The following is a 24,310-nucleotide window of genomic DNA, read 5'->3' on the forward strand; positions in this document are numbered from 1 at the left end:
GTCCAGGTAATACTACTACCCCTACCCCTGCATCTATCCTCCAAAAACCTCCAGAAAATATTGCCAACACCTTCAACACCTTCTTTACGGAATCTATACAATCCATTGCCAACCAGCTAGGCCCCAACAACCTAGACCCTGCTAACCCCATATCCAATACCCACCCATCCCTTAACTTTCAACCTGTACCAACAGTATTTATCTGATCCTTAATCAAGAAACTGAAACCACCACCCTTTCAGCAGACCTAGTCCTGGTTGAATATCTTCAAAAGGCTGCAAATGCAATAGCTTATCCCATCTCAATATTAATTAACAGAACCATCTCTGAAGCATATTTCCCCTCCATCTGGAAAATTTCCTATGAAATTCCTCTCCATAAAAGGGGTAACTTCACTGATCTATCAAATTACTGGCCCATCGCCATTCTGTCACCTCTGGATAAAATTATGGAAAAATGTATCAACAAGCAACTCCTTCATTACCTCAATTTGCACAATCTCCTAGCTCCCTCCCAGCATGGATTTAGACTCCCACCATAGTACCACCACAGCCCTTCTATCCTTTTCTCAGACAATAAATCAAATCTGTAATAATAATAATATGCCCTCCTCTGCTGTGTTTCTTGAACTATCTAAGGCATTTGATATGGTAAACCTCCAGCTACTCATTCAAACACTAAAACCTCTTGCCATAGACAGCCTAGCAATACGCTGGTTTCAGTCCTACCTAAGTGGCAGACAACAAGCTGTGCTGTGGAAGGACAGCCTTTCTTCCCTACTGCCAGTCACCCTTGGAGTTCCTCAAAGGTCTATACTAGGACCTCTCCTATTTTCCATCTTCATTAATGATCTTCATACAGTCATCCCCAAAGTAACCTGCATTCAATATGCAGATGACTCTACCCTAATCTGTTCTGCCACCTCCCCATTAGACCTGCAGACCTTAACCCAAAATACTTTCAATGTAGTAGAAAGTGGCTCACTGACAAGCGCCTTCTATTGAATTCAAATAAAACAAAACTGCTACTCTTCACCCCCACCCGGAAAGCTACACTCCCATCATTTACCATAACATCTAATAATGGCACAATAATTTCCTCATAAAGTAATACAAAACTATTAGGTGTAATTTTTGACAATAACCTTAAGTTTGACGCTCACATTGACAAAACCATTAAAACAGGCAACAAAAAGCTAGGATCTCTATAGAATTAAGGCATTTCTAACCCCAACTGCTAGGACAGTTATTGCCCGAACAGATTTACTTTCAACCCTTCTTTATGCCTCCCCAATCTATACAAACCTGAGTAAATCTGACCTCAATAAACTCAATAGCTGCTACAACACCATAGCCAGATTTGCCACAGGCTCTGCATATAGAACCCACCACTGTATTAACCTACAATCTATAGGCTGGCTAGAGTTTCCCACTCAAATCCAGTATAATCAATTAATAATAGCCCACAAAGTCCTCCATCAGCCCGAAAGCACACCCATACTCAAAAATACAATTACCCCTTACAGTAACCTAAAAACTCTCCGGTCGTCTGACAAAATACTGGCACAAACTGTTAAATCTAAAACTCAGCAGGTGACTCATTGTTTTGCAACTCTGTTGGAACAATATGGAATTGGCTCCCTGCTGAACTTACAGCAAACCAAACTATTAACCAATTAAAAACATCTCTCAAAAAATTCCTAAAAAGTCACTGGCTGTGCCCCTGTACCAACCCTGACTAACCAGCTTACCACTCTCTTCACTACCTGGCTATCTGTAAAATAGTCAGTGTTTCAGACTTAGTCTCATTCTCATATGTATTGTACTACTGAGTGACATGCTACCTTTTTCAGCCTTGTACCACTAAAAATGTCTAAGTTCGAACAAGAAAACTACAATGTTAAGTTTAAGTATGTATGTATTCCAAGCATGCATATAATCCTATAATTCTGTACTGGTATATATATGTGACTGTATAAAACTGCTACTGTTTAACTCTTATGTAACTATCCACATGTGGAGCTTTTCTCCCCGGGCCTCCGCTGAAAATAGACCTGTGTCCAGTCGGACTATCCCGGTTAACAAATGCAAAATAAATAAATAAATAAATAAAAATAAATAAAAATAAAATAAATATAAATGAAAGATATATGCAAGAAAGTTTCACTGGAAGATTATAATCAAATTCGGGAATAAGTAATGTAATAAACATAGGATAGAAGAAAAAGTAAGGATTAGATGTTGGATATCTGAGAGATGAGTTAAGAAGTAAGTCAGTAGGAAAGGGGGTAAGAGGGAGTTTTAAGATAAGAGGTAGTGGGGGGTAGCGAGGTAAAAGAATTCTCTTAATCTTCCACAAACCCTGCATTTACCACAAGGTAAACAACCCCAATGTCCTCTAATAACTTGGGGTTATTGGTTGTTGAATGTGAGTGAGTAAAGAAAGAGAGAAGCAATGAGAAATTAAACTGTTGGGAATTTGTTCCCCAGCAGGGTTACATTATCCTATAGTAGATTTTTGAATCTCAAGGAATTGTTAAATTTGGTTAAACCCCAAGTTATTAGACGACATCGGGGTTGTTTACCCTGTGGTAAATGCAGGGTTTGTGGAAGAGTAAAAGAAATTTGAGTGGGACCAGAATCAATAATATCAAATATATAGCCACAGATAATTTTAGTTGTAGATTGTGTGAGGTGGTTTACATAATTGGATGTGGGGACATACCAACCAAGTGGTACATAGGACAGATGAAGAGAATGGCTAAGAGCCGGATATTGGAACACTTAGGGGATGTCAGGAATAAGAGGTTGGATAACCCAGTAGCCCATCATTTTCATACAGCTCATGGGGGATCTGATGCCAATCTGTTTTTTTTTTTTTGCATTATGGCACAGCCCTCATGCAGACAGGGAGATGATTATCTTAAAAATTTGCTACAGCTGGAAATGGAATATGGTACTTTGTTTCCAAAAGGTTTCAATCAAGAATTTAATATTAATATTGGTTAAATTTAAGTATTTTTGACAATCATTCAAGAAGTCTTATAAGACAACATTTCACTATCTTTCTGTGCCTTCCCTGTGAATGTTCCCATGGTAGCTGGATTAGCTATATCAATCAATTATATCAGTTAGTTGATGTAATTGGATAATGAAATAATTTAGATTTAGTATAAAATAAGGTGGTTTGGTGTATAATTGATTCCCTTTGAAGGCTTGTAGCCAAGGTACCAGGAAGCATCAATAAACTTTGGGAACCACCATTTGGGCTCTCGTGTGGATTGTTTTCTGGCACAGCTTTATTTCACCCTTGTGTATTTTTCATTGTGTTGGATTCATTTTGAGTTTTTGCAGTGGAATTTGGGCTGAAACAGCTGGCTTCATTGTGGCTGAGACCCAGGCTGAACACTATTTCTCCTTTGTGGATTTTTGGAAGGAGTGAGATGCTAGATTGGCCTCCAGAGATCCATGGGATTTGGGGGAAGTGGACACATATGAGGCGGATTTTACCCAGCTGGAAAAGTTAATTATAAGAGAGGTAACTTTATGTTATGATATCAGGTTGCTTGATAAATACATCAACTTGGATTATACCCCAAGAGGTCTTAGAATAGATCAGTTACCTGCTTTTGAATTTGCTGAGGATGAAACCAATCTGCTGGAGGAGTGGAAAACCCACTCCATGGCTTGTACAATTGGTTGGCTGAAAATTCTTATTAAGAGAAATAAACGACAGCAGGATAAAATACAAGGTGAAATCCTGCAATTACAAGATGTGTTGGTGGGTTCATTACCAGAGGAAACCTTTTTAAACAGGCTGAAGGGAATAAAGACCCATGCGTCTAAGGTGGAGAATGGGGTTGTCAGCCATAAGAAAAGGAAGTTGGATTGGGACATCAAAGATTACAGAAATAATCTTGTTTTCTCCTGGCAAAGGAAACCCAGAAGAGGTAGACTATCCAGGAATCAAACAGAAAGCAGATCCCACGATGTACGAGATTCTTTGGTTTTACCGGTTGACACAATGTCTAGCAGGAAGAGTGTGTCATTTTGTCGTTTGAATGTTTGAACATGGAGGGTGCGAACAGACAGGAACAGCATTCCAGTTTACAACAAATCAAGGGCTGTGGTCTGAGATGGCAGATCAGTGGTTATAACAACAGTGGCAGTAAGAAAAGAAAGAACTAATAGTTATGGTATTAATGCAGCTGCACAATTTCACCAGGGTGGTCCGGGACTTTTGGATAATGTGAGTAATCAGCAATTTTCAACTTGTGACAGAGAGGAAGACTTGAGAAATGACTTTAAAATTATAAACTTGCCTGACCTTTTTTAAGATTCTGATATTAAGTCTGTTTTTGCCAAGGCAATGATATTTGTTCCTACTAAATTCCCAAGTCTGGTGGACCTCTATTTAAAGGTCAGTAGATTTTGCAGGAAACTGCATTTGAAAGTTTTCTTTAAAAACTAAAACAAGAAATGAGTTGGTTTGTGATACAAATCAGGGAATATCTGATGAAGACATCAGTTTGGACGATTCGCTTTTAAATTTATCTGTTTATGAAAATAAAATGTTTGATACTGAAGATGAAACTTTGGATGGTGTTGGTTCTAGGTGTGGGGTTGCCAGGTCTGCATATTTTACAGGATATAGCAGGATCCATGTACCTGAGATGCCTTATATCAGCAATTTTATGCCTCCTAAATTATCTGCAGCCATGTGCTCATTTGAGAACACTTTATATAAGCAATTAGAGTTAGAATATAGTAAAACTGGAAAGAATTTTAAGAAATATAATATGAGCAAAAATGAATTTATGGCTTTGCAGAAATTGAGGGATATTAACAAGTATGTATACACTCAAGCAGACAAAGGAGGCATTCGGCTGATCTTTTCCAAAGCTAAATGCAAGGAAATGGCTGAAAATGTGCTTTTAGATAAATGTATCACCAAACACCATCATACTAGGTGACTTCAATTACCCTAATATAGACTGGGAACACTACTCAAGCCCAAACACCCTAGCCCAAAAGTTCCTGGAATTCATAAACTCAAATGCCATGGAACAACTAGTCACCATCCCCACAAGAGGAGATAACATACTTGATCTCATCATCACGAACATGGGAGCACAATGTTCAACACCGGAAGTATACCCCTCACTGGTGAGATCAGATCACAAACTAATCTCGCTGGAGGTCCTCATCCCACCCCACCTGAAATAAAAAGACCACAGTAAAGAACTTCTCAAAAGCCGACTTCACACTTCTAAAGACTAGTGTGGTCTCCTTTAAGGCCCCGAGGCGGAAAACAGTACTCAAGCCGCTGAATCACTTACAAACACCTTCTACCAGCACCTGCAGGACTGCATGGATAAGGCAATCCCAAACAAAACAAAGACTCTTAGTATCAAAGGCAAGCGTCCAGTCTGGTGGACCCCAGCCATAAACAAACTCTACAATAAAAGGAGGAAGCTACTACAAGATAGAGCAAAATCCTTAAAAGATAAGACACCCTTGATCACTATAAGTAAAAAACTAAGAGCTCTCATAAAATCATCCAAAGCAAATTTCGAGAGAAAAATAGCTAAAGTCTCAAAAGACAATCATAAGGCCTTCTTTAGCTATGTTAGAAACCTAGGAGGAAACTCCCAGATATGCTCAGAACTAGTTCAAAATGATGTGAAGATTACTGATCCTACAGACATTGCCAACATACTGGCTGACAGGTTCAGTGCAAACTTCTCCCCTCCCCCAAAAGGAGAGATATCTATACCAAACGATTGCAGCCCCCCAAACATCTCCAGCGCCCAAGTGAGAACTGCTCTCTCCAAAGCAAAAAACACAGCATCCATGGGACCTGATGGTGTCCCCGGCTGTGTGCTCCACGAACTCAATGAGGAATTAAACCCACAGCTAGGACAGCTGTTTAATCAAAGTCTTACCTCTGGATACGTACCCAGGGAGTGGCGCACTGCAACTGTGGTCCCACATCACAAAGGCGGTGCCTCCACCGACCCTGGAAATTACCGGCCCATTAGCTTGACAAGCCTTATCTGCAAAGCCATGGAGAGGATCATAATGGACCTCATAAATAAAGACATAGGGAATTTGCAGACTTTGGATCCAACCCAGTTTGGCTTTGTCAAAGGCAGATCATGCCTTTTAAACTTGGTTGACTTCTTCGAAACAGTCACCAAAGCCATTGATGAGGGAAAGGCAGTCCATACAGCCTACCTCGATCTGGCTAAGGCCTTCGATACAATACCCCACTCGGGTATCATTGAAAAACTCATCAGCTTAAATGTTAACCCATACATCACAAGATGGGTTGCAAACTTGCTGAGTGACAGAACCCACAGGGTCAGAGTTGCTGGCGCCATGTCAGACTCAAAGCCTGTCACAAGTGGTGTCCCACAGGGCTCAGTCCTGGGCCCACTCTTGTTTGGCATCTACTTTTCCGAAGTACAAGCAAACACAGGAGGGTTATGGCTGACAAAGTTTGCAGATGACTGCAAACTGGGTGCCATAGTAGAAAACACATCTGACACAGATATCCTTCAGAAGGGTCTCACAGAAATGGATAACTGGTGCCAGAGCCACGGCCTGAAGTTAAATGCCAAAAATGCATAGTCATACCCTTTGGGAAAAACAAGGTTACCCCTAGCTACCAAATAGGTGGCAATCCACTGAGCACAGAAGAAGTTATCAGGGACCTGGGGACCCAGGTTGATAGTAGTCTGTCATTCGACACCCATGTAGCTAAAGTAGTTAGGAAGACCTTCTACATTGCCCACCTTATCATGAAGGGATTCTCATCTAGATCAAGGGAGGTCATAGTCTCCCTTTACTCATCACTCATCAGACCAATGATTGAGTACAATGCCCCATTCGGGATGTATCTGACCCGACACTTGCAGCAGCTGGAGAGGCCACAAAAGTTCCTCACCAAAAGGATAAAGGGTCTCAAAATCTGTCCTATGCTGCCCGACTGAAAGAACTCCAGCTCTATTCAGTCGCTTACCGCTTGCTCAGAGGTGACCTTTGCCTAACATACAAGGCCATGTCAAACCCAGATTTGATGAATATGCTTCACCTCAAAAATCTAGATCCATCAGAGCCACAAGGGCGGAGACTTAAACCTCAACACGGCTATTAATAGGACGTGCTGGAGGGATAGATTCATCACCCAAAGACTCCCTATGCTGTGGAACAAAATCCCGGTACATGTGAGGCAGAGCACCTCGCTGGCCTTGTTCAAGAGAAATCTTGACCAATGGATGGGAGATCGCAGATATACCCCAGGGATTACCTCAGTGTCACTGCTCGACAGAGGCACAGCAAAATAATGGGTATAGTTCCCCATACTAAAGGGGTGGCGTAAGCCACAAAACGATGGGCTAGGCTTGTAAATGCCCTCGGGCAGATAGCCTAGTATGAACCTATGAACCTATGAACCTAAAAGTTGTCATTTAATCCTGTTACAGAATATAATGCATGTTTGCTTGAACTTTAAGAAAGAGGTGAGAGATTGGGCTTTTTTTCTCTTACTGATATCAAGAAATTGTATCAAAGGAACCCCAGAAATGTGGTGTTCTTTACCATTCCCAAAATACATAAGTCCTTACAGAACCCCTCTGGAAGGCCTATTATCTTGGAGAGAGGTTCATATTTGCAGAATCTGGGTATTTTTTTGGACCATCAGTTAAAGGGACATCTTTTGAAGGTTGCTTCTCACATTAAGAATATGAAAGAACTTTGTGATCTTATAGGTGGAATGCAATGGAAGGAAAATTGGTACTTATGTATTATTGCAACCAGATCTTGTAACCTGGGGTTCTTCCTGATGTGATCGCGAAATGACTGTATAGTAAACTGAAATGGGGTGTGTGAAGTCGAAATCACTTTTTGGATTACCTTGATTCTAAAAGAGGAAGTGGAGTAAAAGGCAAATTTGTCATCCTTGGGACCACCCTTTACCAGCGTAACTTCCAGCAAAATAACATTAGCAGGGCACACTACATTATGTAAGATTCATACATGTCATTCTGAAAGTGCCAAAACAGCAGTTGCCACTTCACACACCACTTTTCACTTAAGAGAAAAGTCATTTTACTATCACATTAACGGTGACAGCATGTTACAAAATATGGTTGTGATAGCATGGATGGGGAGATGTTTTATTTTTCAGAAGTAGGAAGGTGCCCATTCAGTTTTGTTTGTTTATACCCATTGTTGTACTTCTACACAATTCCCAGAATGACTGTCTCAGTGTCAGGAAAGGCAGTCATTTTGCATTGCAATGACAGCAGAAGTAAAACCAGAGAAAGTTTTGCACTTAATACACTGAAATCCATTGTTCCTGGTATCTTTAATAATACCTACACATCTGTAGACTTGAAAGGTTTCAGTGTGGCCAACTGCATTCAAGCCCATGGAGAACCGGTCCTTTAAAACAAAAGGATGCCAAATAATGAGTCCCGGAAACAACAGTAACTCATTCTAAGGTCATTCATCCCTTGTGCTCTTTTGTTTCCAAGTACTTACTCATGTTTATGAAAATTGCCCCAGAAAATAGGGACAGAATTTAAACATTACTCATAGAAACTTTTTAGTAACTGCAGAAATCGCTACTTATGTATTACTGACTGGTCTGCAATCTGGTTGCGATAATGTGTAAGTACTGGAAAATTTTTGTTGGGCATGTGTAGATGTGAAGGCCTTATATACAAGCATCAGAAACATTTGGGGCTTAGAGGCTATTAAAAAGATGTTAGGAGAAGGCCCACGAATGAGTTATCTGTTACAACTTTTAGAGTTCTCTTTCACACACAATTGCTTCAAGCTTGGCAAACAATATTTTTTACAAAAAGAGGGTACAGCAATGGGGGCATCGTATGCCCCATTATATGCCATTTTGTTCATAAATTACTTTGAAAATGTATTTATTTATAACACAAATTTGTTTATTCAACATGTCATCATATATAAAGGATTTATTGATGACATGATTTTCATCTGTAATGGTGATATAGCTGAATTTGGGAAATTTATGTATCAGGTTAATAAGAGCTTATTGGGTTTGGAATTCACATTCAAGGTTAGTGAGGAAAGCATCCAGTTTTTGGATGTGGATTTCTTTGCATCACATAAAAAGGTACAATTTAGACCTTTTACAAAAACAACGTCTGCCAACAATTTTTTGTTGACTGATAGTATGCATCCACCACACCTTTTAGCTTCACTTCCATATGGAGAGTATAAATATATTTTCAACAACACTTATGATAAATCAATGGTAGAAGTAAAATTTTTGAAGGTCAGACCGAAGCTTTTAAATAGAGGTTACACACTGAATTGTTTGAATACAGCTGAAGGCAAACCAAGGGGTACACATATTTTTGGTAACACTCATTGTAGGAGAACAGCACCAGGACAGGTAATGGTGAGGAAAGATTATTTTTTGTTTCTAAATTTTCTCCCTTTACAGATTCACTTTGGAGGCTTGTGGAAAGATTCTGGTCCATTGTGTGTAATGATGTCAATGTGTGGGATTTGTTCCCCAACATGTTACTTTTTCCTATAGTATATTTTTGAATCTCAAGGAATTGTTAAATTTGGTTAAACCCCAAGTTATTAGGGGTAGTAGATGTTGTTTTCCCAGTGTTAATTGCAGGGTGTGTGGAAGATTAAAAAATCTGAGTGAGACCAGAATCAATAATATCAAATATATAGCCACGAATAATTTTAGTTGTAGATTGTGTGATGTAGTTTAGATAGTTGGATGTGGGTGCACACCAACCAAGTTGTACATAGGACAGATGAAGAGAATGGCTAAGAGCCGGATATTGGGACACTTAGGGGATGTCAGGAATAAGAGATTGGATAACCCATTAGACCACCATTTTCATACAGCTCATGGGGGATCTAATGTCATTCTGTTTTTTTTTTTGGATTATGGCACAGCCCTCATGCAGACAGGGAGATGACTATCTTAAAAAATTGCTACAGTTGGAAATTAAATTTATAATTAATTATGGTACTTTGTTTCCAAAAGGTTTAAATCAAGAATTTAATATTAATATTGGTTAAATTGTATTTTTGACAATCATTCATGAATTCTTATAAGACCACATTTCACTATATGTCTGCACCTTCCCTGTGAATGCTCCCATGCTAGCTAGATTAGCTATATCAATTATATTAGTTAACTGATGTGATTGAATAATTAAATAATTTAGATTTAGTATAAAATGAGGTGGTTTGATGTGTAATTTATTCCCTTTGAAGGCTTGTAGCCGAGGTACCAGGAAGCATCATTAAACTTTGGGAACCACCATTTGGACTCTCGTGTGGATTGTGTTCTGGTACAGCTTTATTTCAGCCTTGTGTATTTTTCATGGTGTTCAAATGAGTTAATTGTCTCAGCAAGCCACATATGAACTCCCAATTTGTTACATCCAGCAATCTAAGAGTTGCTACATTAACTGTTTTACAGTACTGCCTTTAGTATGCTTTTAATCTGTATTACCATAGTGCAGCAGATTAAAGCACATTTATAAAAAAGTAACTAGACCAGTGTGGAAAAACTGAAAGCATCATCTTTTGCAATTTATTTACTTATTTATTTATTGACATTTAGTGACTGGAAAAGTCCAACTAGCTCAAAAACCCATTTTCAGTGGAGGCCCGGCGAGAAAAGCTCCAGCAATATTTAATATTAACATATAACAGAAGTAAAAATATTACATTTATATAAAAGAAAACATATATAGAAAAAAAAACGTGCAAAATTGCAAAAAAGTGTTACAATAATTTATACAACAGTTATACTGAAAGTGCTGAGATTACACTTATGGGGAGAGTACTGGTCTGTTAATATATAAATGAAAGATATATGCCAAAAAAAGTTCACTGTAAGATTATAAGCAGATTCGGGACTAAGTAATGTAATAGACATAGGATAGAGAAAAGTAAGGATTATATGCTGTATGTTTGAGAGATTAGTTAAAAAGTAAGTCAGTAGGAAAGTAGAAGAAAAGGGGGTAAGAGGGAGTTTTAAGATAAGAAGTAGTGGGGGGTAGCGAGGTATAAAAAGTACATATGAGGTTGTTGAAGGTGAGTGAGTAAAGAAAGAGAGAAGCAATAAGAAATTAAACAGCATTCACTGTAAGTCATCAATGATGTGCTATGACAACCTTGGCACAAATGCAAAGGACATAAATTGCAGGGTTTTCCATGGGCCATTTCTGACCGTGTGTGTTTTGTTGTGTGTGAGTCTAATTTTTGACAAGATTAAACATGTGAAAGAGGAGTGGATAAGACAAGGGTGATAATGGGGTTGGCAAGCAGAGGTAAGACACAGGAGAAAGAATACAGGAATTTTCAAGAGGGTTGTGGGAGAGCACCATAGCTAACTAGTTGTTTACAAAGTATAGTTACAATTATACACACAATTTACGACATTAGAGAGTGACCACATGAGTGATGGGTGACAACAGAATAATATAATGCCAATTGGAAGACATCAGGTGTGTCAAGATGACACATTGGCAAAGTGGAGAGATATGTTTAGAACATATTTTTTTTCATGGGACAGGTGTCCATTTTTTATTTTTTGAGAGAAAGAGGAATGTTGATAAAGATGCTTAGGAGTGAGAGGGTCAGAAAGGTAAATAGGTAGGGTAGGTTAGGAAGCATGCAAAGACATACAGGACATACAAGACAGATGGGAATTGTGATGGAAACAAAAGGGTGGGGGACAATATGATTGGGGATAAGTAGGGGACATTGGAGATGCACCCACATCCACCTTGAGAACAGTGAAAATCTAATCCTCACAGTCAGAACTGTCATCACTGTCACCTGCAGCAGCTCTCTGGGTCAGTGCTGGATGTGTCATCATCTTTGCAATCCAGCACAGGATGTTTTCAACCCTGTTGCTATGCGCACAGAGAGTTCTATTTGTGATATCCTCTACCAGCCATGTCAGCTCCTGCTGGATGACAAAATCACCACCTCCATTGATATGCTCCTGAAGTGTACCACTTCACCAATAGCTGAGGCAGAGCTTCCTGACACAGTTGAACAGGTAAGGCAGGGTTAGGTGAGGCAACACTGACAGTTTGTGACCGCCAAAGTGCCAGGTATCTGTGCTGACATCTGTGGAGGTATGGCAGGTCAAACCCCAGTGGTTTTTCTACCTCTAGCTGCTGTTGGTCATTAATTTTTCAGCAGCCAGGTATGTACACAACAGAATGTTAACAAATTATTATCCCCTTAAAAAAGAGAGAGAGAGAGAAAGAGAGACAGAGAGAGAGATAGGTTGGGGAGAAAAAAAAGAATAATTAGGTACATGCATGTCACATTACTGTATTTTTAACACAATTTGTTTGGAAGTACATAAACAATTGTGATAATTTACTATTGTACACCTTTGCCACATTTGTGTATGATGGAAAGGCATTAATGGATAATAAAATAAACAAAGCTAACTGCTATGATATATTAAATAGCAGCCTTTATTTCCCATGTAGTCTATATGTATTCAAATGTAATACATGAAATTACCATAATTGAATTGTTCCTGTCATATTATTGCTGTTAATACTTTATAAATACTTATCCCTAATAAACAGTAATTGATGGTTCTGAGTATTGAACCCACGCACATTTAATCTGGTGTTCTCATTGTCTAATGCAAGCCACAGGAGTTATTTTGGAAGGCATGCAAGTTTGAGATCAAGGTTGAGATATGCCCAATCAAGATGCTAGTGACTGAGGAAATGAAATGAACCCCAGGATTCAGCAAGCTCTGCACAGTGTGCAGGAATAGTGCAGGAGCTGCTGGAGGCAATATGGCCATCGAGAGATCCAGGAACAAGCTCCCGGGACAAGCATGTGTGCTCCTGCACTATTCCTACACGAACACAGCTCCTGTGTGCTAATTACCCCATCTGCAGGTAAAAACCATGAAAATGAGGTGAATTAGCCATCCAGAAAGCTGACAGCCATCCGTGCAGGATTAGTAATCTAGCAGAATGTAATCTGCAGAAATGTACTCAGTTAGTAACCGAGTACATTTCTGCAAACTACAAAACAGAGCCATGACAGCTCCAGATAAAGGGTGTATATAATGTAGAAAACATGCCACTGGCCAAATATGTGGCCACTGGCATGGAAAACAGTTTCAAAAGAACAAAAAATAACTTTTATTTTTTTTGGCCGATTTCTGCCATTTAAGCGTAGGGCAGCGGCGTGCAAATGGAATTGGCCCAAAAATAAAACTAAAACCCTGAAAAAAGCTTTTTCTGCCAAATCACAATTTTGCTATTATTGTCAACTGCAGGCAGAAGACAACAAGCCCAGTGAATAGTGGTCGCTAATGGGGAAGGCTCAGTGTCAGACTTGCAACTAGGCATTAGCAGGCAATTCTATGCAAATGAGGGGAATGATACTGAATCACTGATTTCCCGTCATGGCTAGCCTGCACCCAACTGTGTAGGTGCAGGAAAACCATGGTGCAAGCATAAGAGTTAGCAGACATCATAGAGGGGTGTGTCAGCCATACTGTAAGCCTATTGAAGCTCTGTGGCTCGGATGTGCCCTTAGCTTAGCAGAGCTAAGGAAGGGGTGTGTCTGAAGCTGCCAAGCACACCTTACATTGCCTAAATGGGTGTGCATGTCGCACACCCGGGTTTAAACAAAAACAAAAAAATCAAGCCAGGAAATAGCAGCTCCATTCACATGTGAGCACTGGGTTTTTGTGGCAAGCCTTGGGAACTAAACAGGAAGGCAATGGGAAGAGAAAACAGCAGTAGGAAGGTAATCAAGGAGAACTAGCATAACTGGCAGGTGAAATGCATCAGAATCAGTCAATTACACAGGCAACAGCCCAGCCCAGCACACTACTATAAACTATGCAAACGCCTTTCCCTCTGTTTTTTTCCCACAAACTCTACACCACCGGTGTACACAAATGGGGAAACTTTACCTAACAAAAGCAACAAAATGATAGGGGCCGCATTCGCTCTTAGAAATCAACATGTGGAAGAGACTGATGGTGGTGATGATGAGAATGCTGACAGCCAACCCACAGTAAGAAGAAGGAAAAGAGTGTACAGACCCAGGGTAACCTACCAGGGGCTACAAGAGCTGGAGATAGTGGAGCACTATAGGGTGGACAGGGACCTCCTACAGCCAATTGTTGAGCTGTGCCGGTCACACCTCACACACAGAACCAACAGAGGTGAACCCATCCCAGTGGATACCAAGGTATGTGTAGGCTTAATAATACTAGCCACAGGTACCTTCCAAAGGCCAACTGGGGATATCATGGGGATCTCACAGGCATCAGCATCCAGGGTACTCCACCAGTTCCTGAATGCCATGTCAGCACATGCTGGTGAGCACATATATTTTTCTCAACACCAGTGAGGCGTTGACCAGCAATATGCATCTCTTCCACCAAATAGCAGAATACCCTGAGGTAGTGGGTGCTATACACTGCACTCACATACACATCAAAGCACCGCCTGGCAAGCCGCATATGTAGCAGCTGTACCAGAGATTTGCCAATGGGGGCATCCCACATAGCCACCTAGCAGGGGATGCTAGTTACACACTGGAGCCGTGGCTGATGACAGCCAGGAGAAATTCACACACACCTGAACAAGAACTTAATAATGAGGCACATGCACACACCAGAATCATAACAGAGCATGTCTTTGGGATGCTGAAGTCATGGATCCGGTCCCCATATCCAGTGGAGCCTTGCAGTACTCACCAGCTACATGTACCGAAATTGTCATTGTATGTGCCATGCTACACAATATGATCCTGTTGAAACAGCTGCAGCAGGAACAGCATGGGGCAGGGCCACACAGCTCCCCACCACTGCTAAGGCCTGCACAGGCACAGAGTGACTCGGAGGAGGAGAAACAACCTGACCCTGCCCCAGTAGGCAGAAGGAGGCAGGACTAGTATGCCTAGGTCTTGGCAAAGATGCAATGCATAGCGCATACACTGACATGGTAGGAACCCAGGGAATTACACCTCACTCTGACTCGCACATACAGTAAAAGAGATGCAAATGTGACACTACCTGTGCTTAACCATGTATAGGGAGTGTACTATGTGCATCTGACATAGTCAGCCCTCCAGTACAATCCTCAATCTGGCACAGCCACAAGGTAAGTCACGATTGCTATCAATTGCTGAATGTAGTAGCATGTTCTGCTACCTGTATCTATGATATGGATGTGAGAATTTTTGGGAATCGGGTGGCTGAATGGGATGGCAGCAGATAGTAGACACCAATAGTGGCAGCATGAGATCTGTAACAAATACTGGTGTCACCATAGTATCCAGTATTAGACAAGGTGACAAAACCCACTGCAGGACATGTGGTGGGCCAAATGTGTGTCCATAGGACAAACACATGCATGTCAGTGAGGCTCACATACCCAACAACAGTCTCAGCCAGCAGGATAGATGTAGACAAACACAAAGAAAGGCTATGCTAAGGCCTCTGATTGATGGCAACGGAGAACAACCCCCCCTCCAGACCTACACAGACAGACTACAACAGGTCAGGCAGTGGGATGTTAGTTCTGAAGGGTAAGAAGTCTGAAACTGAAATGTAAGTCAATAAAAGCTAAGAACTGTAGTACACTGATATGCCTCTTGTCTGCATGATAGGTCAGAATGCAGAATGAAATGGAGTACCTGAAAAACTAGCACAGTCATAGCAAATGTTTACAGTTGTCAGGTGTGCCCTCCCCTCCACAATCCTATGTAGAAATGTAGTAACATGTACGTGTAGGTACAATAACAGTGGAGCACAGATTACCTGAGCTGGCTAAAGTATCAGGATAGATTGTAGCACATGTACAATATGTAGGGCTCTGTGTGATAGGTTGGTGTGTGTTGTATATTGTGTGAAAGTGGTCAGTATATAGGCATGGAGGGTTATGTCCTGGTGGCCAATGGCCAGTACTGTTGATGAGAGGACCAGGTTCTCACAACTACAGTGTCAAACACAATGCATCCCAGCAAGACACATTCCAGCAGTAATCCATACTTTGGATTGCAATTGTTTGGATGTAATATCTGTCACCATTTGAAAGATGGACATGGCATGAATGTGGGCCCAGACATACAAACAGTACACAGGTGGAGGTACCCTAGACAGAGAGTGTATAAAATGTTACTGTCAAATTTATAAAATGTTACTGTCAAATGGACACACCTTTGGAATTGTACATACAGGTTAGCAGCACATTAGTTGGCTGTGTAGTATGGAATACTGATGTTGTCTGGCCAAACAATGGCAGACCACAAAAGGCACAGGTATGAAGTACTGAGAAACTGCTGATGTCCCTGCACAAGCCAGCATAAGTGGAATGCCCCACGTATATATGTGAGTCAGCTGCAAGTAGCTTCCATAGCACACATGCACCAAGCTCACCCCACCATCAGTCACAGGTACATCACAGATCTTATCACCTCTGTATGGGAATAGTGACAGAATGCAGCATGCTGAAGAGGTGTCCCATGCAGGTGTGTCCCTAGCTATAAACAGCACCCAGCCAGCATCCACATCAATGGATCAATAAGGACAGAAACTATTGACATTAACACCTTGCACACCTACCCTGTCACCCCGGGGAAATTAGTGGCTTGCAGCCTGGGACTGTAGGAGTGACAAAATGCACCAGACTGCTACAGATCGCCTGCATCACTACTGAATGCCTACAGTCCTCTGTCAAAGGCCTCTGTCTCACCTGTACTGCCAATGTATGTTATCTCATGGACTCCTACATAACAACATAACACAGTCCACAGAACATAAATGCAAGGCCATGTTGACAAATCCCAGTAGCATGCCCACCATGTCCTACTTCATGAATTGTGGACCAACCCCTAAATACTACTGGGATGAAGTGATAACTACAGGAATACTTATCAGGTAACATTTGCATAATGTTCAGAAGAGGATAGAATAACGGGGAAGGGGGGGGTTAGAAGCATGGACGCCATTGACTGTGTGAATTCTGAAACTCAGATGTGTGCACATACTATCCCTGCCTGCAAACAAAGGAATGGGTGGCTACAAACCTGCTCGTAAACCAAGATGTGAAGGGGTAAGGACCAGAAATATGAGCCCTGCCTCTGTGTAACCATTGCGAATCTGTACAGCTGTGAGGTATGGCCACAGCAGGATATGGCCATACTGTCACATTGATGGATGTACAAGTATGGGATCCTCAGCCACCACAGTACCAAGATGCTGAACCATTTACACAAACCCATCAGCAAGTGTCTGCAGCTCCCCCTCCAGAATGGCATGATTGTGCAAGAATATGTAGGTTGCAGACCACAATACTGGACACAGCTTCATTCATCTTGTGTTCCACAGGAAATTACTGCAAGCAAATATGTATACCTGTCAGCAGCTGATGACATAAAACATCACAGTGTAAAACAGTACATATACGAAAACTGACTAAGTACCACAAAAACTGAATTGCAAAAAAACACTACGGACAAATCAATCCAACACCAGAACAAGATAAACTGATTTAATAAAGCGCTTTTCATCGCCTTAATTAAGGCAACTTCTTCAGATTACAAAAAACAGTCATGAGACCACTTAAATAACATAGAAAACGAGTCACATGGTTTAGTTTAACAAATGGAAAACTAGTAAAACCAAAATATCAAAAATTATTATTTATATATATATATAATAACATAAAACTTTTACACTACATATATAATGATCACTAGTATCCTCCACTTACACATATTCTAGAATAAAGCTTATTCTGCATTCATTATTATAAAATTACATACGTTGTTGTAAACTTATGAAAACAGTCACCAATAACCTATATGACCAACTGTCTCAATTAGAGACAATGCGTAACCTCTTTGTTGGAACATTCTTCCCAATAGGTTACATTCATCAAAGAAGTCAAAATCACGTGACACCATTCTAGCAGCTCTAATCATTTGACCTTTAATAATAGATTTCTTTTGTGGTAAGGGGTGGGAACTAGAAAAATGCAAAAATGCATTACAATATGTGTCCTTAAAAATATCTTTGAAAAATGCCTTATCTTTAGATAGGTGAACATCAAGATAATCAATACTTGTTTCTTGAAAGTTATATGTAAAATTGAGGAAGCGTGTTGTAGAGTTTAAGTACTCGATCAGTTGAGTTGCTGAATCTGAGTTACCTCAAAAGATAATAAAGATATCGTCAAGAAAACGTGTGTAGTATGAAATCATAGACATACAGTTAACATTGTTAAATACATGATTTTTCTCCCAATATACCATCACAGAGTTAGCAAAACTTGCCCTGCAGGGCGATCCCATTGCTACACCCTGCTTTTGTAAATAAAGTTCAATATGGAATGAGAAATAATTGTTTGTTAAAATAATGTCTAATAAGGTTTCGACTAAATATATTTCTTGACTGGATGCCTTTTTGCTATAGAGAAACAAACTTGTCCATTCTACATCTTCTAGGTGGGGAATCGACGTATACAAGTCTTTTACATCTATAGTCAAAAAGTTGTTGTAGATATCAAAAGGTAAATGTCCAAGAATCTTTACAGACCTGGGTCTCCGTTGATAGAATTTTTTTTAAGATACTGTCCACTATTTTAGCACATGGATATGTGATGGACCCTCGGCCATCAATTAAAGGTCTAAGAGGTGGGTTGGCCAAATCTTTGTGAATTTTTGGTATTGCAAATAACACAGGAATTTTTGGCCATGTCATATTCATGTAGTTATACTGGTTGATGTCAATTGTAGCTTCTATAAATAAATCATTAATGTATCCAAATATTCGTTTATATGCTACGTTGACTTTGTTAATTGATGCCTTACTATAAGCAGTACTGTCTAATAGTGTTTGTACTCTAGTTACATAATCCGTTAAATCAAAAAGTGCAAGACCACCCCCTTTATCAGGTTTAATAGCTCGGATCTGTAAAGATTTGAACAAGTTTAAAATTGCTGTTTTGTCACAAGTGATATTTTCAACCTCACGGTTATTACAAAAACTGTTGTAGTTGTTACAAAAAAATCTTAAATCTAGTTCAGTTAAAGATTCAAACATGTTCAAAACAGGGTGGAGTGGAGGGTTATAAGTACTGGGGACTCGAAATGAGGAAGTGGAACAATTTTCAGTTGCTACAGAATTACCAAGTAACACTCTTAAGTTAAGCTTTCTTACAAACAGATTTATGTCTATCTGGTGACTTGGCACAAAAGTGTTCCCTTTAGCTAGTATTTCCACTAGTGTTGGATTGATTTCAATAGAAGAATAATTATAAATATGAAAATCACCAGCTTTGTTTTTCACAATAGCAACTCCATGTTGCAATTCCTTAGTTAACTCTTGTGTTTGTTGTTCCCACGTTGTTTGTTTTTTTGGGGGTACTTGTTGAATTTTTTTGGAATTGCTCCAGAGTGAAAATCCTTGTGAAAATTTTAACTGTTAGTGGTATTATTGTTACTGTTGAAATTATTCATTGTTTGTTGGTCATTGGCACCCCCTTTATTGCTAGAACGAAGCCGCTCACTTCGTCTAACAGTACTGTGTGAAGACTCCTCGTTTACCGCAGTCAAGTTCAATGGGGTTCCTTCTTTGTTACCATAATTTGTATTGGTCGAAGTTGCCGTATTAGTAGTAGTCCTGCCTACTTGAGATGGAGGAGGTTTGGGGTAAGCGAGACCATTTTCATATGCAGTACGGTCTCTCTTCATCTTTTTAACTTTATTAAGTTTCAGTCTGTCAAGAAGTTGTTCAATGCTTATAAAGCATCTCTCATGGTCGTATTTGTACCTATTAAAGTCAATGTGAGAGGTAATAGAAGCATTTAAGTCACATACTTCTTGTGATAGTTGTGTAATTTGTAAACTATAAAGTTTGAGCATTAAGTTCATCAATGCCAAATCCTGTTGATCGAACAATGTGTTGAGTTCCAACTGAAACAGGGAATCGGCAATAAGACCTGTAGGATATGTACGGCATCGCAAACCTTTAGGCACTATGCATTCCTTAATACACTCTTGAAAATAGCTGACCTCAAGTTGCAACTTTTTTAGTTTAACAAGTTTTAAATCCAATAACTTCAGTTGCTCGGTGATAAAAACAGAACTAACCTGCTCATTGTTAGCGTTGTCGGCTTGTTGCCCCTCCTGGTTGTCTCGATTGAAACAAAGTTTCCACGTATCCTGAATCCACTCTTGAAGCTGAGAGGTACTAGTAAGTCCTACGACACTATTTTGTCTTCCATTTATACCATTGATAGAATAGTTGTGTGCCACGGTTAGTTCATTGCCTGGATCCACTCCTCCATTCGAGTTACCACAATTGTGAGTTACACCATTGGTCGAGTTGGTAGATGCGACAGCATTGTTTCCATTACTGATAAATTGTTGTTCCAATAGAGTAGGTGAAAGCATGTTACTGACCAAAGGTACAGTAACAGGTCCTGTTTATTATTGGTCAAAACGTGCAGATAAAGAGTCTACACGTTGTGATAAAGCATTTATAAGAGCCGTTAGGTTTAAAAGCTCCTCTTGTGGTTGTGTTGAGTTAAACAACACTGGACTGTTTGAATCACGAATAGTGCCCGAAGCCATAACAAACACGAAAACTGACTAAGTACCAAAAAATCTGAATTGCAAAAAACACTACGGGCAAATCAATCCAACACCAGAACAAGATAAACTGATTTAATAAAGCGCTTTTCGTCGCCTTAATTAAGGCAACTTCTTCAGATTACAAAAAACAGTCACGAGACCACTTAAATAACATAGAAAACGAGTCACATGGTTTCTATTTTCTATGAGATACAACTTGAATTGTAACTCAAAAATGGTGGTTTATGTTGCTTTATGTTCCCTATGTAAAGTTTTTTATATTGGGAAAACTGAGTGTAGGCTCAGAGATAGAATATATGAACATACTTATGCAATCAATACTAAAAAATACAACAATGCTTTAGCTAAACATAATATGGAACATCCAGGTCATAATTTTACTTTCAAAGCGATTGACCAAATTCAATATAATATCTGAGGTGGCCCCTTTAACTGGTTGCTTGAAGAAAGTGAATTATCATGGCAAATGAGGTGTAATGCCTTTAGTAAACCAGGGTTAAATGACTATTGTAATATTACTTGTCTTTTAAAACTGAGAAGTTTAGAAAGATAGCTATTATTTGGACCATGTGTCCAATGAACTGAGGTGATTTTATTTTATTGTGAATGTTTATTATTTTTAGAGTTGGTCATTTAGGTTATTGGTGACTGTTTTCATAAGTTTACACCAACGTATGTAATTTTATAATAATGAATACAGAATAAGCTTTATTTTAGAATATGTGTAAGCGGAGGATACTAGTGATCATTATATATGTAGTGTAAAAGTTTTATGTTATTTTATATATATATATATATATATATATATATATATATATATATATATATAATAATTTTTGATATTTTGGTTTTACTAGTTTTCCATTTGTTAAACTAAACCATGTGACTCATTTTCTATGTTATTTAAGTGGTCTCGTGACTGTTTTTTGTAATCTGAAGAAGTTGCCTTAATTAAGGCGACGAAAAGCGCTTTATTAAATCAGTTTATCTTGTTCTGGTGTTGGATTGATTTGCCCGTACTGTTTTTTGTAAAACAGTACATATGTCTGAATACCTCTGCTGATACCAAGACCATGTAGCAGAAGCAGCACAGACACAGTTAGTCACAGTATCCCACTATCCTTTGCCCATTGTGACCCATATTGTCAACTGATCTACAGATATCCTGCAGAAACAGTTTGCTAGCTGTAGGCATAGAACACAAAAGCCTGCACTGGAGTACAACCTACCTAGAATGGATTCACACATTCAATACAGAAGGTCATACTGGGCATGCTCCCATACTTACAGAAATGAAGCGCATGTCTGACAATAACAGTGGACTATACACATCTGCAAGTCACACATTTTTGTGCACATATTCCACATTGCACACCAGTCATGCTCTGCACAGACATTGGATAGAAATGCACACATATATCCAAGGACAACACACTTTAATAGGCCAAACTTACACATACATCGATGTGTGGAAGAGAGTGACAGACACTGACAAAGAGCTTCCCATCATGAGGCCTGTCCCACCCAGCACACATCCAATTAGCTAAAATCACATGATGTGCAAATTTCAATCCTTGTAGACATTTGCTTCTGGTATCCCTCAGCACTGTAGTGTCTGTGGTGCTTGTGATAACTGTATAACATGACAGTACAAGTCATTATTCATCCAGCAGTTGTATACACATTGCTGTTGAATGTAAACCTGTGTGTGGCTGAGTGTTGTGTGTGTGCTTCCAGATGAATGGCTTATGGCCCATCCACAAACACTGCACTGCCCATTGCCCTACTTTGGCAACCCTGATGATGTCATTCACCTTGGAATGCACCTTTGGGGAAGAGTAGCCCTGTAAGCTCTGTGGCACGTATTATAACTGTTTAGCACTATGGTGTGATATACGAGTAAGTTAGAAGTTCTCATCTCCGGCATGGTAATTGTGAGACTGTGTGGGTGTTTGTGTGTTTGTCTATTTGTGTAGGGAACAATGCTTTTGTGGCCATTCACAGTCACTACACTTTCCATTGCCCTACTTTGGTAAGCCTACTGATGTCATTCACCTTGAAATACACTTTTGGGGAAAAAGTAGCCTTATAAGCTCCATGGCATATGGTATAACTCTGCATTGTTGTAGTGTGATATATTAGTTAAGAAAGAGTTCTAATCGCAAACATGGCAGCTATAAACTGTGTGTGTGTGTGTGTGTGTTTGTCTGTGTAGGGATCAATGCTTTTGAGGCCATTCACAGTTACTACACTTTCTATTGCCCTAATTTGGCAAGCCTGCTGATGTCATTCATCTTGAAATATACCTTTGGGGAAAGAGTAATCCTATAAGCTCCGTGGTGCATGCTATAACTGTGTAATGCTGTAGTGTGATGTACTAGTTAGATAGAAGTTCTAATCCCAGGCATTGCAATTGTGAGACTCTGTGTGTGTGTGTGTGTGTGTGTGTGTGTGTGTGTGTGTGTGTGTGTGTGTGTGTGTGTGTGTGTGTGTGTGTGTGTGTGTGTGTGTGGCTGTCTGTGTAGGGATCAATGCTTTTGTAGCCATTCACAGTCACTACACCTTCCATTGCCCTAATTTGGCAAGACTGCTGATGTCCATCACCTTGAAATACACCTTTGGGGAAAGAATAACCCTGTAAGCTCTGTGGTGCATGGTATAACTGCATAATGCAATAGTTTGATGTACTAGTTAGGTAGAGTTCTCATTCCAGACATGACACCTGTGAAACTCTGTGTAGGTGTGTGTTTGTTTGACTGACTAAGGATCAGTGCTTTTGTGACCATTCACAGTGACTACACTTTCTATTGCCCTACTTTGGCAAGCCTGCTGATGTCATTCATCTTGAAATACACCTTTCGGGAAGAAGTAGTCCTGAAAGCTCCATGGTGCATGCTATAACTGTGTAATGCTATAGTGTGATGTACTAGTTAGATTGCAGTTCTAATCCCAGACATTGCAGTTGTGAGACTGTGTGTGTGTGTGTGTGTGTGTGTGTGTGTGTGTGTGTGTGTGTGTGTGTGTGTGTTTGGCTGTCTGTGTAGGGATCAATGCTTTTGTGGCCATTCACAGTCACTACACTTTCCATTGCCCTACGTTGGCAAGCTGCTGATGTACTTCACCTTAAAATTCAACTTTCGGAAAAGAGTAGCCCTGTAAGTTCTGTGGCACATGCTATAACTGTGTAATGCAATAATGTGATGTACTAGTTAAGTAGGAGTTCTAATCCCAGACATGGCAACTGTAAACTCTGTGTGTATGTTTGTCTGTGTAGGGATCAATGCTTTTAAGGCCATTCACAGTCACTACACTTTTTATTGCCCTACTTTGGCAAGCCTGCTGATGTCATTCACCTTGAAATACACCTTTGGGGAAGGAGTAGTCCTGTAAGTTCTGTGGTGTATGCTATTACTATGTAATGCTGTAGTGTAATGTACTAGTTAGATAGGAGTTCTAATCCCAGGCATTGCAATTGTGAGACTCTGTGTGCGTGTGTTTGGCTGTCTGTGTAGGGATCAATGCTTTTATGGCCATTCACAGTCACTGCACTTTCTATTGCCCTAGTTTGGCAAGACTACTGATGTCCTTTACCTTGAAATACACCTTTGGGGAAAGAGTAGCCC

The sequence above is a fragment of the Protopterus annectens genome, chromosome 3.part0, assembly GCF_019279795.1.
Source record: "Protopterus annectens isolate FY-2018-M chromosome 3.part0, PAN1.0, whole genome shotgun sequence".
In the NCBI taxonomy this organism is placed as follows: Eukaryota; Metazoa; Chordata; order Ceratodontiformes; family Protopteridae; genus Protopterus; species Protopterus annectens.